Genomic DNA, 3,393 nt, shown 5'->3' on the forward strand with positions numbered 1-3,393 from the left:
AATATTTTCAATATCAGAACATTTAGATCATAATTTAGATCAACTTCTCATTTGTGTTTGTCTCACCCTGGAATAAAAATCCTAGAGTAACGAAGCAGACTTAATGTTATCAGAGCATGACACTACACCTCAAGATTGTTAATGTTTCAGTATTTCTAGATTATTATTCGAGTCAAAGAATTGTACCATTTAACAGAGTTAATTTAAACCAGATTATGTTGTTACAATAAACAAAATACCAGGCAATATCTAGTTTCATATCATCATATCTGTATATTGCCTAGCTCTACATACTCACAAGATGTTTTTTCATTGATCAACCATCAGATCACAAAGAACAAAGCAAGATCACCCAATTTAAGCATTTAAACAGAGTTTGGGTGTCATGATGGCTGAAGATTATTAAACTTTACCTGCACATTAGAGGCTGGTGCAAAAACTAAAAGTTACATTTGGAACTGGTTTGCAGGATATAGAGCAGCCAACCACAATAACTTAAAACTACATTTTCAACAACACTAATGAGTAACAATCACGTCATGGTTACACTAAACTCAGTGATCATGCATCACATTAATGACCATTTCTGTGATGATTTTATTTCTTAGAAAGTTTGTTGTGTTTTGATTCTTGGCCTCTTTGAAGAGAAAGGGTGAACTAACAGACCTCAAACAAAGAAACTGCTGTTATAGACAATGACCAAAGACAAAAAGCCCCATGCTAGTGATAAGACAATGTGAACCTAATTAGGCAGAAAAGAGGAGAAACAAAAGATAGATGGTATTATTTATGTGACACATGGCTTGTAATTAGTATTTACCACCAAACAAATTCATGTAAATTCGGCAGAGGCCTGTTAGTGTGTCAGTTTAAGACACTTAAGTGGACCGTCTGTTTTCAATCAGGCGCTCCATATCTTCAAGATATTTTTTCTCTGCAGAGGAACTAAAACAGAGTTCATCCATCACTGTAGATGTTGAAATAATGTCTGGATACTTTTTTTTATTTTTGTGCAATTGCAATGTTTTTAAGAAATGCTTAAAATAGTTGACATTCATTAACTACTTTCCTCCCATGTAACAACGCAAGGCCGAAGAATTTGCTGGTGAACCGCTAACTGAGCAGTGAAAAGGAGCGAGAGAGGTGGAGGACGAGCTTCTTCTAAGCAAAGAGAAACCCCTTTGCAAAAGGGAGTTCGAGCTACATTTCATCTTTTGTGTCCCAGATTGATGACCTATGAGATGGATGATGTTCTGTAGTGCTGTGTGGCATTGTCTTATCCTGGCCGACACAAAGAGGGAGAACACTTATCATCTCAGGCTTATGTATGGAGCAGGGGGCAGGGTTGTCAGAATGGTGAAGAGGGTCCAGGAGAGTGGGGGGTGGCGGGGGTCCCCCACGATAAAGCGTGATGGAGATGGACTAATGACAGCAGAGGCAGATGGAGAGAGCCATCTCCCATGACGACGCAGCCAGAACCTCCATCCTGAAGCCAGAGAAGGACGGATACAGAAAGGGAAGAAGAGGAATAGAGGAAGGGGGCCAAAAAGAGAGAGAGTGAAAAAAAGTTTTTGGTATGTGTGTGTGTTTGGATGCATGTGTGTGTTGTGCTCTTTGTATGAAAGCATGTGTTTTAAGGTGACATTAAACAGGCGGTTCGTTGCTCAGGTTTGTGTTGGCCTTTTAGCTGAACTGAGACTTGCTAGCAGGTGGCCCAGGTTTGTTGAGCTTGGTTTAGGATTAGGCTTTAGGACATTGTTTGGTGGGAATGGTGGTGTGAATACAAAGGGATTAGTGCAAAGGGTTGCTTCATTGACTGTGAGTTTGTATGTATGTGTGTGTGTGTGTGTGTGTGTGTAGGGGAGGGGAGGGGAGCATCTGAAGTTGATGGATGGATTGGATAGCCACCAAAATAAAACATTTAGCTCTAATTAGGCAAAAACAAAAGAAAATGAAATAAAAGTAAAAATATCAAAACAATATGATAAAAAATAGCAGCAAATATTCCTGATATCTGACTTTATTTTCAGAGAGGACTAAAGAAAAATTAACTGTCAAAATTTAAATTAAAAAATTTCAAATAGCCACCATTCATGAAAAGATGGAAAACACACACGTTTCCCCAGTTCCCACGTTCCTCTCCTGATGCACTGGAGAGGGAAAGAAAAAAGGCTTCCAAAATCATCTCAATGCCTTGAACCATGTGCCACCATTAGGGACTCACAAAGAGAGATCTGACAAATGGCCATTTTAATGTCCCTCTTTGACTTTAATGAATTTATACGTTATCTGGCCCTAATGGAGGCTGCGGTGGAGGGGCTGGCGCGAGGCCATAACAAATGAAAAGCTCTGATTAGTGTAGAATGAGCTGAGAAAAAAATGCCATTCATCTTGGTTAGCATCCTCCTGTGCTCTTTTATGGGTCGCTGTTACAAGGACGGTGGAGCCGGGGGTGCTTGTCCCATTAGCGGGGCAGCCCAATGGCCCGCTGAGTGGTCAGCGGCCCCGGCGTTGACGGAGCGTCTGCCCGCTCCGCAGTTCAAGACTGTGAATGCCTCAGTGCGGCTTGACTCCTGAATAACCTTCTGAGGTACCGGGAGCCTCACCCCTACATGACCCCGCACTCTGAAGAGGGGTGTGGGGGGACTCCGGGGGGTACCCAGACCAGGACTCACGCTAGCAATAGGTAAACACTGGGAGAGATCCCCTCAGAGAAAGACGGCAGGAGATTAAAAACACTGTTTTACATTTGAAACTTTAAACATAAAGTCATAGATTCAATAGACTTGAAGCAATGCTCAATTAGATATTTAATTAGAGTCAATAACGAAGATTAACAAGCGTGATTAGGGAGCTGAGAGGCAGATTGTTTTGATTAAGTTAAAATACAAGAGATTTAAAATAAATGTAAATATTGTGGTAGACATTAAAAGTAGGTCATCACAACCCGTGGCTGGTGTGTATGCTGCTGTATAGACTGCCGAAATAAACAACAGAAAATTGCTATCCTTATGGCGTTTCATATTATCTTAATTGGTCATATGCTATCATATCTCCTGGTATTACTAAGATGTTTACATATCCTTATTAGACCGACTAGCTGCTGCTGCTTTTAGTACTGAGAGATTTTTCAGATTGTGTAGAAAGGCAGTTGGGGGGGGGGGCTGTATTGAAAAGCACCACCGTCTTTTTCTTGTCTTTTTGTCGTGATTACGGAAAGTAACATTTTACTGTGAAAATATTGCAACACAGAGTCACTGCAGGAGAGATGTTTCGTCACGATCGTGTCGGGGCTTGATATCGACCACTGTTGTCATTGGGAGAAGCCCTATTTTGCCGCCCCCCCCTCGCTGGGCCCCCGTGTAGAGCCGCCTTGCAGAGTTGAGTCGGGCA

Source organism: Enoplosus armatus, chromosome 7 (assembly GCF_043641665.1).
Source record: "Enoplosus armatus isolate fEnoArm2 chromosome 7, fEnoArm2.hap1, whole genome shotgun sequence".
Taxonomy (NCBI): domain Eukaryota; kingdom Metazoa; phylum Chordata; class Actinopteri; order Centrarchiformes; family Enoplosidae; genus Enoplosus; species Enoplosus armatus.